A 14,453-nucleotide genomic window follows, 5' to 3' on the forward strand; every position below is an offset into this window, starting at 1 on the left:
AGACCCGTTCCTGCGGGAACCCAGGACAACATCAACAGGGAACCTAGGACAACAAATACGTGTTGCAGACCAACAGCAACACTTGGGGGCATGGCTGACGTCGCAGTGAGATGATCACTTGGGGGCATTGCTGACGTCGCACGGTTCAACGTGGGACCGTTCAAATCCCAGCTGCTGGTCTGTCCTAATCGGACTAAATCGCCTCATAGGGGTGATAAACAAGGGGAGAACACTCCATCGATCTCAGGGAGCCCACAAACTCCCTGACTAATCTGGAGAAGGCTCCCTAAACTGACAGCTGGGAAGGTGGCCATTGGGAGCTGCTACGAAGCTGGGGCAGTCAACAGAAGAGCAAGAAGACAGAAGGAAGGTGTGATTGATCCAGGTGAGATATTTTTAATACAGGACTCTTAGATTTTTAAATTTTATTAAAGAAAGCCTTCCGGGGAATAACAGAGAAAAGTGTGACACAAAAAAAAGAGATGGGATTGGGGGGTTTTTCCACCTCCAGAAGAAAAACTGCGAGGAAGGCTTTTGGAGCCATTATAAAAACAGAAACTGGCTTATAAGGATCTGCTTCAAGAGTAAAATTAGAAATTTGGACTGGATACCTTAAATGTTAAATTTGGAACTATTGGTTAATATAAAAATGACTATATGAACTTTGTTTTTCTTATAAACATAGCATTTTATAACTTGCTTGGAGATATAGTTAAAAGAAAGAGGGGAGCAGAGCAACAGTGACATCTACAAGTAAATGTGAAATCTGGAAGACATAAGAGAGAGAAAAGGGACGTAACCTTGACAGCCTGTGAACTAAATTGATAAGTTAAATTTATCAAATTTATCAAATTCGAATTATGAATTTGGCACCTTCACTGGAGAAAAACTTCTGCATGTCTGTTTATAGGACATTCCACAGTTGTGGCTCCTTTTTAGAGCTCTTCCTCTGAACCTTCTTCCATAAAATATATAGGTGTTCAGGTTTATGGGGAGAAACCAGTGACATGACTGGTTTTAGACTGAAAAATACTTTCTCGGTCCCATTGGTTATCTCTAGTCCCCATCTCACACAGTATATCTGAATTCAGTTATTTTCATCACCTGTACACAATTTCTCCCATTTGTGGATCTTTCTATGGCAAGTAAGAGTGTATCTTCTTGAAAAGCTTTCCCACACTCCATGCATTCATAGGGTTTTTTCCCTTGTATGGATCATTTTATGGGATGTAAGATGACAACTCTTCCTAAAGCCCTTTCCACACTCCATACATTGATATGGCTTCTCTCCTGTGTGGATCAACTTGTGGTTTTTAAGACTCCTGTTAGAAGTAAACTTCTTTCCACACTCCATACATTGATATGGCTTCTCTCCTGTGTGGATCCTTTTATGGTAAACAAGATCACTGTTCTGCTTAAAGCATTTTCCACATTCCATACATATATATGGCTTCTCTCCTGTGTGGATCCTTTTATGGGACGTAAGATAACAATTCTTCCTAAAGCCCTTTCCACATTCCATACATATGTATGGCTTCTCTCCTGTGTGGATCCTTTTATGGGTGGTGAGAGCACAATTCCACTTAAAACTCTTTCCACATTCAAGACATTGATATGGTTTCTCTTCTGTGTGGATCCTTTTATGGGAATTAAGATGACTGTTACAATTAAAAATCTTTCCACACTCCATGCATTGAAATCCCACCTCTCCTGTGTGGATCCTCTTGTGGGATTTAAGACGACTGCTATAATTAAAGGCCTTTCCACACTCCATGCATGTATAAGGCTTCTCTCCTGTGTGGATCCTCTTGTGGGTATTAAGATTACTTCTACAATTAAAGGCCTTTCCACACTCCATGCACATATAAGGCTTCTCTCCTGTGTGGATCCTCTTGTGGGTATTAAGATTACTTCTACAATTAAAGGCCTTTCCACACTCCATGCATTTATAAAGTCTTTCTCCTGTGTGATTCCTTTGATGGATTGTAAGAGAGTCATAATAACAGAAGGTCTTTCCGCATTCCAGGCAGGTATATGATTTGTCTTCTGAATGTGTCTCTTTATGTGAAATGAGATTCTCTGATTCATTAACGCTCTTTTGATAATCCATGCCTTTATATGGTATTTCTCCTGTATCAATGACCATATGGCTAAGATTATTGGCTGAAGGAAAGCTTTTTTTAATTTCACTTTGTGATCTCTTTGTTTCATCAATCTTTGTTTGCATCTGATCTGCAAAATTTCTGTTTTTCTCTTTCTGATGGACCAGTTGACATTGTTCCTTACAATTCTTATTCACTTGCTCATTATAGCCTTGAAAGAGAAAAATGTAAAATGTAGCAATCTAGGAGAATGATCGAACATTTTCTTCCGAAATTTAGCAAAAGAATCATCAATATATTTTGACTGTTTCGTTGCAAACATGAGGATTCCAAACTACATTGTTTCCAAAGACAGATTTCCAAGTGAGCTCCCAATTCTCACGTATCAGAATGGGGTGACATCCCAACAAAAGTAAGACAAATGCCTCATCTAATCTTTGAGCGCCAGTATGTGTGAGTCCCTTGGCGACCTGGGACAATTCCATGGGAATTAGAAACTGGGAGACTGTGACTTCTAGTTCTGTCTTAAGTATGAATGCTGATTGGGTGACTTTGGGCCAGTCTCTCTTCAACCCACCCCATGCCACAGTGTTGTTGTTGGGGGAAAATAGGAAGAGGAAGGAGTACTAGGTGTCTCCGCTGTATATAAATAAAAGGTGATTTTTTAAAATCAGAAATAACATCTAACTTTCTGGATGACAATACCTTCCCACCCCCAGAACACAAGTGGGCGCATCTCAGTCAGTTTGGTCTAATGGTTAAGGCCCCAGGCTAGAAACTGGGAGACTGTGAGCACAGGTAGTCTTCAAATTGCAATAGTTCATTTAGTGGCCATTCAAAGTTACAACAGCACTGAAAAAAGTGACGTTTTTCACACTTTTTACCATTGGAGCATCCCCATAGTCATGTGATTTACATTCAGCTGCTTGACAACTGGTTCATATTTATGACATATTTAGGGGCCTCTGGTGGCTCAGCAGATTAAGTCTGTCTGTTATTAACACAGCTGCTTGCAATTATTTCAAGTACAAGTCCCACCAGGCCCAAGGTTGACTCAGCCTTCCATCCTTTATATGGTAGGTAAAATGAGGATCCAGATTGTTGGGGGCAATAAAGTTGACTTTGTATATAATATACAAATGGATGAAGACTATTGCTTGACACAGTGTAAGCCGCCCTGAGTCTTCGGAGAAGGGCGGGATATAAATTCAAATTAAAAAAAAAATGACAGTTGCAGTGTCCTGGGGTCATGTGATCCCCTTTTACAACCTTCTGACAAGCAAAGACAATGGAGAAGCCAAATTCAATTAACAACCGTGTTACTAACTTAACTGCAGTGATTCACTTAACAACTGTGGCAAGAAAGGTCATAAAATGGGGGGAAACTCGCTTAACAAATTTCTCGCTTAGCAACATTAATCTTGGGCTCAATTGTGGTCATAACTCGAGGACTACCTGTACTAGTTCTGCCTTAAGCATGAATGCTGGCTGGGTGACTTTGGGCGAGTCTCTCTTCACCCCAAACCATATCATAGCGTTGTTGTTGGGGTAAAAATAGGAAGAGGAAGGAGTACTGGTTGTGTCCATTGCCTTGAGTTATTTGCAAAAAATACCAAAGGCAGGACATAAATAAAAAGTGATTCTTTTTATCAAAAAAATTTAAGTCCTCCACCCACCCATTCCTTCTCTACGTGTCTGAGCACAGACAGAGGTTCTTACCCAGATAAGCCAGATTCCTGGAATTCTCCAGCATGACTTCCCCATGGAGAGCTTTTTGGGCAGGATCCAGCTGAGACCACTCCTCCTCAGAGAAATACACAGTCACTTCCTCCAAAGACACAAAATCCTGAATAAGGAAACAAGTTTGCCTATTAACAGATAATCCCAAAAGTAATGTTAAAAATTTTCTTTCAGCAATTCAAGCAGAGAGATCCTATGAACAAAATGGGCATCTTCTGCAGAATTCAGAATGGGATCACACCGCTTTTGACTAATGGCACAACTGAAGCACATTTCATCACACTGGGAGGATTGCGATGCCTTTCAGTGAAACCAATTAAAATAGTGTTTTTGGTTGATTGATAGTTAGGTATTACCCACTTATCACTGCCTCCAATTATTCCTAGAGTTGGCAGAAGGAAATAAAGGGGAAATCCATCTGTGTTGGAAGTGTTGATAGAGCTTCTAATGGTAGTGGAGAATGACCCTGGGAGACAAGAGGAAGATCTCCGGTCAAAGCAACTTCTGGTCAATGAAATCTGAGCCTGAACCAAGAGGGTGGAGAAAGCTTATCAGAAAAGAAAGGCAGGTTATGCCAAGTGAGAATTTTCAATGATCTGATCTATAATTTGTGTTGCATGAAAACAGCAATATTACTCATTGAATATTATACAGAATAAAATGAAACCATTCCAAGTTTCGTGGACCTTTCCAATATTTCTCCTCTTACCTGAGGTAGAAGTTCAGCCACTCTTTCAGTTCTATCACAAATAGAAGGTTGTTCTAAAAATAATAAGGAGAGCTTTCTATTATCCGAGAGAGATAAAAAATGGTAGAAGCAGACTGTTAAAAAAGGGAGAGAGATTCCACTCAAGATGAACAAAACAATCAGATGGATGGATGTCCAAACTTCATGTCCCGTGGAAACTGTTCTTCTGTTACCTGTTGTGATGTCCTGACTTTGACCTTTCTGGAAGCTCTCCTTGAATAGCAGCTCTTGAGAGGATTCTGATGAATCTTTCCACCCTGGGGGATTCTCGGTGATAGCTTGCAAGGACTTGTGGATAAGATGTGGCACAAGAAAGGAAGGAAGAGTAGAGAGATAGAAATGAATTATCAATATTGAACACTCAGCCCAGCAGACACCAATGTCCATCAGTTAAGCTGGAAAAAATTGGCCCAAATTCATCCTCCGGAAGAAGAATAGAACAAGAGATCTTAGCAGCTCATAAGCCCAGAAAATTCTGCCAGAGAGACATTGACAAATTCAGAAAGAAACTGCCATGATTACATTTTCACACCTGCAACTCTGCTTGCATCTTCTCAGACTCCTGGGCCAGGAGGAAGCCTTCGGCCAGGGCCACCGCCTGGGAACTGGTCTCCGCTCCACACTCCTGCACCCATTTCTCCATCTCTGGGGGAAGGACAGCCAGGAACTGCTCCAGGAGCACCAGGTCCAGCATCTCAGCCTTGGTGTGTTTTTCTGGCTGCAGCCACTGAAGGCAAAGGCGGTGAAGTTGACTGCAAACTTCTCGGGGACTCTTCCCCTCCTGGAATTTTCCTTTTCTGAAGTCACAGCATTGGACCTCTGAACTATTGGATGCCTCTTCGTGGCTCTTCTGTCCAGGACTTGCCCTATTCTTCCCATAGTTCCAAGGCTGAGCAGCTGGAGGGCCTTTTCGAGATCCCGCATCTGCTGGGCATTGTCCCTCCATCTTCTCTCTGGTCTCTAATCCAGCTCCAAAACAAACCCATGGATCTCCCCAGGTCTTCCTAATCATAAGAGGTCTGGCCAAACCTCCTAACGCCATTCAGCCCTCTTCCCTCACAAGATATTTCGGTCTCCAGAGGAATCAGAAAAGATTTACGGCTTACAGAACTGAAATGCAAAACACAAGTGTTCAACAGGGTGGCAAATTTGAATGCGGAGCATCCTAAGAAATAATTAATAAATAAATAAATAAATAAATAAATAAATAAATAAATAAATAAATAAATAAATAAATAAATAAATAAATAAATAAAGAAAGAAAGAAAGAAAGAAAGAAAGAAAGAAAGCAACAAAAGAAATTCTTACGAACCCACCAAGTTCCACAAAGGAGGGGAAGGGGGGATTTTATTAAATATACTTCTTTATGTTTGGGGAAAATTTGCTAGGACTCCTCTGCCTCAACTTCTATCAAGGAATCAAAATACTGCAAGAATCCATTAAAAATATCTTTTGGCTTTCTATTTCCTAATTATTTACATCATATCATTTTTGTTGCTGCCTACAACCCTTTGCACAATCCAGTTTATCTCTCCAGTCACCAAAAAAAAAAAAAGCATGCCAGAATTAACAAGCCAATTGTAACAGGCTCTTTGTTTGCCTACCGGCAGAGACACCAAAGAGATGGTGGGGAAAAGCGGGAACCCGAGTTCCAGTCCTTACATGCCTTGCACTCAACTCTTTACACACGGAATTGCAGCCTTGCATACAAAGCCAACCGGAGGAACTTTGGCCGGTCGCTTCTCTCGGCCCAGGAAAGGGGAGGCGAGGGAAACCCCATCTGAAAAAGGGCCAATTAATTTGCAGGAAATTGTGCAGGAATCAAGACATTAAGGGGCGTGCATAAGAGCACAAGCGTGCCTACCGTTCCTGTCCTATTTTTTCCTTTCATTATATCCAATTAATATAGTTATTACATACTCATGCTTATATATATGCTTATATATTGTATAGTTGTTTCATGCTTATGCTTATATATGCTGTGTGACAAAATAAATAAAAAATAAAATAAATTCTGTGTTTTGGAAAGGCAACCTCTCCCTCGCCCCGCATGCAGAGGTTTGCCGGAGGGAACGGAGGGTAAATGGATCCACACTTTCTGGCGACTCTGATTTTCTTCCTGGAGAAAACCCGGCAGGTACGGATCTGCCCTGCGTGTCCCTTTCTCCCACGGGGTGGCTGCGCAATATGGGACCTCGAGCTCCCCCCTCCCCGCCCTTTCCGCGACTTGGAACTTGATGAAGCTTTGCATGCTCCATGCTCGCCTCCAGCCTCAGAGAAAAAACCCCACTCACTCCGAGTCACGCCTGGATCTCCCCCCGTGAGAGAATTCCTTACAGCCTCTCGGCCTCCTGACTCAAGCCAAGATTCACAGCGAGAGGGAGAAGAATCGGACGTCGTAGAAAAAGCAGGCACGCTTTCAGCCTTTCCCGGAAAGTTTTGAGTTCGCGAAAGAGCCAGGCGCATGCTCAGTTCCCTCTGGAAGGGGGCTGACCATCCCTTCCAACCGCTGACGAGGAAGACCCCTGGTGGACTCTGTGCGCTATGCCAGGGGATTCTGTAAGAGCGCAGACCAGGGCAGATTCCATGGGGCCCAGGGATGATGGGCATGGGATTGGAAGGAAAGCGTCTCTCTACAAGTCTCGCCTTTCCAAATAAGTGGCTGTCATCTGTGCAGTTATAGAACTTCCTCTTCTTAATGTCTGGGAACTGTGTATGATTTGTGAACATTGAAGAAATCTTTGTTGAAGCTCATTTTCTTGAAGATCAGGCTCAGATGCTTAGTTGTTCTGGATGCAGCTTAGGAGATCTTTTCCTTCCACCTCCTCCTGTGCTTAAGGTGATACAGGCAGACTATGGGTGGGAAACCCTCCCTCTCCCTTTATGCTCACAATTCTGGGAGTTGAAACTCAGAATAATCCTAGGGGCTAAAAAGGTCAGCAGTCATTGTATAGGTATGCCTGACAAAGCAAATATCAAGCCAGCCATGCACAGATAGTCCTTGATTGACAATAATTCAGTGACCATTCAAAATCCAAATGCCACTGAAAAAAAAATGATTCATGACCATTGTTTGCACTTACCAACACTGCACCATCCCCATGATCCTGTGATCAAAATTCAGATGCTTGGCAACTGACTCATATTTATAGTGTTACAGTGTACAGTTACAGTGTTCCTGGGTCCTATTAGAAGATCACCTTTTGCAATCTTCTAATAAATAAAACCAATGGAGAAGCCAGATTCTTTGAACAATCTTTTTACTAATTTAACAACTACAGTGATTCACTTAACAACTGTGGGAATAAAAAATGTGAAATGGGGCAAAATTCACTGAACAACTTTCTTGTCTAGCAATAGAAATTTTGTGCTCAATTCTGGTCGGCGTCCTCAATTCTAGAGGATTTCTATTCTTTTTATTTTCTCTGGACCCTGCAAAAGAAGGGCATGGCCACAGAAGGCGGGCAGAAAGTTGGCCTTGCCCCAAAGAAACAGGAATCATCTACAACAGGACTGTCAAACTCAACCCCCATAGGCCTCCTCTGGCAGCCAGGGTGCTTAAATCCGATCCGTGGGGCCAGTCTCCAAATATGAAAGGACAGGCCCACAGTGCCTCTGGCAGCTAAGACGGGCTATGTACATCACCTCGATATCACCCTCCATGGCCTCCTGAAGCACTCTACTGGCTGAAATCAGGCCACAAAACGAGACCCAAAAGGAAAAATATGGGCCGTTTTGGTCCCAAAACAGGCCAAAACATGCCCTGAAAAATGAACCAAAAATGGGACCAAAATGGGCTGAAAATTAAGCCGAAAATGGGTCAAACAACGGACCAAAATAGCCAAAAAATGGGCCCAAAACAGGCCCAAAAGAGCACAAAAAACAGCCAAAAAACTAAGCCTAAACGGAAAAAAATGGGCCATTTTCATCCCAAAACAGGCCAAAAACCCCTGAAAAGCGGGCCAAAAATGGGCTGAAAAACAGGTTGAAAATGGGTCAAACAATGGGCCAAAACGGCCAAAAAGCAAGCCAAAAACCCCACAAAAAACAGCCCAAAAACAGCCCATAGCAGGCCGAACAATGGGGAAAAAAACAGAGCTCAAAATGGCTGAAAAACAGGCCAAAAATGGACAAAAAAAGGCTGAAAAATGGACCAAAACATGTCAAAAAACAGGCCCAAAATGAACAAAACTGGGTCCAAAATGGCTGAAAAATCGGCTCAAAACAGGTCGAAAAATGGGCCAATGACAGCCAAAGGAACAGCCCGAAAATGCAAAATGACCAAACTTAGAGACCACAAAGGACCCCCTCATCTCAGCCCTGAGCTACAAATATTCTCCCCTATTTATTCTTTATGTCATGTAGTCCTATAAAATATGTTTATGGTTCATCAAGCTTCTTCTTGAATGCTCGGCTAGTCAGTCATTTTCCCCTAAAAGAGCCATCCTTGACCGTTACTGCCTTTGGACACAGCTAGTAGATTTAAAGGTATGTATATTTCCACACCATTAGGAACTTGTAAAGGTTTGTGGGAATCACCTTGAGGGAGAAAGGAAATAGGTGCTATTCAGGGAAATATCAAATAAAAGGTGGGGGAGTATGCAGCTGCATAACTGGCAAGGAAGGAATTTTAAAAACAATGTGCACTAATGTATCAGACTGTTATTCTTTATTTATTTATTTATTTATTCAATGCATATGCCCTCCATCTCACAGTTAGAAGCAACTTTAAGCAACGACAGATTTGTACATTCAGACTTGCACAATTCTATTAATACAGTCCAGTGCCGCTATGCAGGGCTATGCAACACGAAAGGGGGGTTGAAGAGAGCGGTGCTTCCCTGCCTGCTTCTTAATATTCCTCTGCAACGTCTGACAGTGCTTTCTTAGTATTTTTCCACCCCTTTTTCGGAGATTCCATCCACTCTGCCAAAAACATAGAAGAGGGGAGTTCTCTGGGCAGTTCAGGCATGGGGACAAACTCCATGCCACTGGTGACTTGGAAAGGGGTTAGTCCAGTGCCGCTATGCAAGGCATTGTTGTAAGCCATCTCCGCAATTGGGAACAGGTTCATCCAGTTCTCTTGTTGGTAATCCATGTAACATCTTATATATTGTTCCACCACCGCGTTCTCATCTTCCGCTGCGCCATTCGTACTCGGATAAAAAGCTGAACTAAATCTTTGGGTAGACTCGACGGATCGCAGAAACTCTCTCCGGAATTTGGCCGTGAACTACACGCCTCGGTCTGAGATGATTCGGTGGGGTATTCCGTGCAGGCGCTAGATATGTTTGATGAATACTTTAGCCAGTTTCTTTGCAGAAGGCACTTCGGAGCAAGCAGTGAAGTGGGCTTGCTTGGAGAATAAATCAATCACAGTCCAGATTATTTTTGTCCCCCCACTCTGGGAGTTCAACTATAAAATCCTATCCTCATGTTCAGAGTTTCATTGGATTTATTAGATTCCGAGCTGAACTCAAAAACCTTACAACAGCAAAACCACCAAGTTCTGAGACCACAAAGGACCCCTCATCTCAACCATGAGCTACAAATATTCTCCCCTATTTATTCTCTATGTCATGTAGTCCTATAAAATCTGTTTCTTCTTGAATGCTTGGCTAGTCAATCATTTTCCTCTAAAAGAACCTTCCTTGACAGTTACTGCCATTGGACAAAGCTAATAGATTTAAAGGTAGTATTTCCACAGCACTAGGAACTTTTAAAGGTTTGTGGGAATCACCTTGAGGAACAAGGGAAAAAGATGCTACTCAAGGAAATATCAAATAAAAGGTGGAGGAGTATGCAGCTGCATAACCGGCAAGGAAGGAATCTTATAAACAATGTGCGTTGATGTATCAGACTGTTATTTTATTATTTATTTATTCAATGCATATGCCCTCCATCTCACAGGTAGAAGCAACTTTAGCCAACGACAGATTTGTACTTTCAGACTTGCACAATTCTATTCATACAGCCTTGCAACAGACTACGAATGGTAGTAGTACAATAGCCTTACAATAAAGTTAGGCTATCTAGCCATGATTCCTGTCTGGCTACCTCAGAGATCTGACAGCATATTGCTAAGCTCTTTTGAGTAAATGATTTCAAGATGGAGGGAGATTCCTAAACACATAGTAGTGGTAATTCCTTAGTGAATTGCAGCACATCCCAATGTGGCAGATCTCTACTGCCAATTCCTGCAGTGATAGTTCTAACTTTATTTCAGGCTCTACAGTTTTCAAAAGCCCCTTTCCTCAGTTGATGCTCGACAGCTTCTGATGCCAAAATACTTTGAATTCCCCTTTTCCTTTGGAATATATTGACCACCTGTTAAATAATCACACCAACTGTACTTCTTTAATTTAATCTAAGACTACAGGTATATGTACGGTCAAAAAAATCAATTTTAGCTTTTGTCTGAGACTTTGCCATTCCACAGGAAAACAGAATTTGGCACCTTTACTGGAGAAAAACTTTTGCATATGTTACAAGACTTCCCACATTTGTGGCTTCTTTTCAGAGTTCTTCTTCTGAACCTTCTTCCATAGTATATGTATGTATTTCTATACGGGGAGGTTTACTAAGTGACACAAATGTTGTTTTAGACTGAAAAATACTTTCTCAGTCCTATTGGTTATCTCTAGTCACCGTTTCACACAGTAAATCTGAATTCAGTTATTTTATGTATTGATATGGCCTCTTCCATTTCAGGATCTTTCTATGAGAAATAAGAGTGTATCTTCTTTGAAAGTTTTTTCCACACTCCATGCATTCATAGGTTTTTTTCCCCTTGTATGGATCCTTTTATGGGCTGTAAGATTAGAATTCTTCCTAAAGCCCTTTCCACATTCCATACATTTATAAGGCTTCTCTCCTGTGTGGATCCTTTTACGGGGCGTAAGATCACATCTCCACCTAAAACTTCTTCCACATTCAAGGCATTGATATGGTTTCTCTCCTGTGTGGACCCTATTATGGGACATAAGATCACAATTCCTCCTAAAACTCTTTCCACACTCTATGCATTGATATGGCTTCTCTCCTGTGTAGATCCTCTTGTGGGAATTAAGACGACTGCTACAACTAAAGGCCTTTCCACACTCCACGCATTTATAAGGCCTTTCTCCTTTGCAATTCCTTTGATGGATTGTAAGAAAGTCATAATAACAGAAGGTCTTTCCGCATTCCATGCAGGTATATGGTTTATCTTCTGAACATGTTTTTTTATGGGAAATGAAATACCTGGATTTATTAAAGCTTTTTTCACAATCCATGCATTTATATGGTATTTCTCCCATATCAATGATCGTATGGCTAAGATGATTGGCCGAAGGAAAGCTTTTTTTAATTTCACTTTGTGATTGGTTTGTTTCATCAATCTTTGTTTCCATCTTATCTGCAAAATTCCTGTTTTTCTTTTTTGGATGGACTGGTTGACATTGTTCCTTACAATTCTTATTTGCTTGCTCATTATAGCCTTAAAAGAGAAAAATGTAAAATAAAGCAGACTAGTATAATAATCACACCTTTTCTTCTGAAATTTAGCAAAAGAATCATCAATATATTTTGGCTGTTTTGTTGCAAACAGGAAGATTTCAAACTATGCTGTTACCAAAGACAGATTTCCAAGTGGGCTCCCACCAATTCTCATGTATCAGAATTGGATCACATCCCAAAAAAAGTAAGACAAATACCTGATCTAATCTTTGTGTGCCAGTGATCCCCTTGGCGACCTGGGACAATTCTATGGGGTCACAAACTCCCAAAGGGCTTTGGACACTGTATAACGCTGAAGAAGCAACAGACCCACCAGCTCCCCAACTTCAATGAAAAATCCTCACTTGTCTGCAGAGTAGAATCTTTGACAGTCAATAAAATTTCTGGATGGCAATAGCTTCCCACACTCAACTTAGAATGATGCCAAACTCAGAACACATGTAGGCACATCTCAGTCAGTTTGGTCCAATGGTTATGACACCAGGCTAGAAACTGAGAGATTCTGAGTTCTAGTTCTGTTTTAAGCATGAATGCTGGTTGGGTGACTTGGGGCCATTCTTTCTTCAGCCCAACCCATGCCACAGTGTTGTTTTTGGGAAAAACAGGAAGAAGAAGGGGTACTGGTTGGGTCCACTGCCTTGAGTTATTTCCAAAAAAGAATAAAGGCAGGATATAAATAAAATGATCTTTTTCATGAAAAATTGGTAAGCCCTCAAACCCCCCATTCCTTCTCTACGTTTCTCAGCACAGACAGAGGTTCTTACCTAGAAAAGCCAGATTCCTGGAATTCTCCAGCATGACTTCCCCATGGAGAGCTTTTTGGGCAGGATCCAGCTGAGACCACTCCTCCTCAGAGAAATACACGGCCACTTCCTCCAAAGACACAAAATCCTGAACAAGGAAACAAGTTTCCCTATTAACAGATAATCCCAAAAGTAATGTTGAAAATTTTCTTTCAGCAATTCAAGCAGAGAGATCCTACAAACAAAATGGGCATCTTCTGCAGAATTCAGAATGGGATCACACCACTTTTGGCTGATGGCACCACTGAGGCACATTTCATCACACTGGGAGGAGTGCGATGCCTTTCAGTGAAACCAATTAAAATAGTTTCCCAGGTCTATTGATAGTTTATTAAACCCACTACTTATCACTGGCTCCAATTCTTCCTAGAATGGGCAGAAGAAAATACAGGGGAAATCCATCTGATATTTTTGCCAGTGGACTGCTTTATCCACTGAGGGATCAACTCTTTCCCCTACTCTACACCTTCATGGAAGTGTTGGAAGAGCTTGTAATGGTAGTGAGAATGACCCTGGAAGACAGAAGGAAGATCTCCGGTCAAGACAGCATCTGGTCAATGAAATCTGAGCCTGAAGCAGGAAGATGGAGAAAGTTTATCAGAAGGGACAGTTATGTTATGCCGAGTTTGAATTTTCAATGATCTGGTCTAAAATTTGTTTTGCTAGGAAACACCAAATTACTCATGGAAAATTATACAGAATAAAATGAAACCATTCCAGGTTTCATGGACCTTTCCAATATTTCTCCTCTTACCTGAGGCAGAAGTTCAGCCACTATTTCAGTTCTATCACAAAGAGGAGATCGTTCTAAAAATAGTAAGGAGAGCTTTCTATTATGTGAGACAGAAAATGGTAGAAGTAGACTGTTAAAAGAGAAAGAGAGAGATTCCACTCAAGATAAACAGAACAATCAGATGGATGGATGTCCCAATTTCATAACCCATGGAAAGAGCTTCTGTTACCTGTTGTGATGTCCTGACTTTGATCTTTCTGGAAGCTCTCCTTGAAGAGCAGCTCTTGAGAGGATTTTAATGAATCTTTCCACTCCTGGGGATTCTCGGTGATAGCTTGCAAGGACTTGTGGATAAGATGTGGCATGAGAAAGAAAGGAAGAGTAGAGAGATAGAAATGAATTATCAATATTGAACACTCAACCCAGCAGACTCCAATGTCCATCAGTTAAGCTGTAAAGTAAGAATAGAAAAATTGGCCCAAATTCATCCTCCAGAAGAACAATACAACATAAGGTCTTAGCAGCTCATAAGCCAGAGAGACATTGACAAATTCAGAAAGATTCTCTTTAGAAGTGCCATGATTATATTCTCATACCTGCAACTCTGCTTGCATCTTCTCAGACTCCTGGGTTAGCAAGAAGCCTTCGGCCAGGGCCACCGCCTGGGAACTGGTCTCCGCTCCACACTCCCGCACCCATTTCTCCATCTCTGGGGGAAGGACAGCCAGGAACTGCTCCAGGAGCACCAGGTCCAGCATCTGAGCCTTGGTGTGTCTTTCCGGCTGCAGCCATTGACGGCAAAGGCAGTGAAGCTGAGTGCAAACATCTCT

General features: G+C 41.7%; 1 pseudogene; it reads right to left on the minus strand.

Annotated features, from left to right (window-relative positions):
- Nucleotides 1–1,068: 1,068 nt before the first annotated feature.
- The window catches only part of LOC131189563 (zinc finger protein 595-like), a 58,796-nt pseudogene continuing 45,411 nt past the window's right edge, over nucleotides 1,069–14,453 (minus strand).

This window comes from Ahaetulla prasina, chromosome 2 (genome assembly GCF_028640845.1).
Source record: "Ahaetulla prasina isolate Xishuangbanna chromosome 2, ASM2864084v1, whole genome shotgun sequence".
In the NCBI taxonomy this organism is placed as follows: Eukaryota; Metazoa; Chordata; class Lepidosauria; order Squamata; family Colubridae; genus Ahaetulla; species Ahaetulla prasina.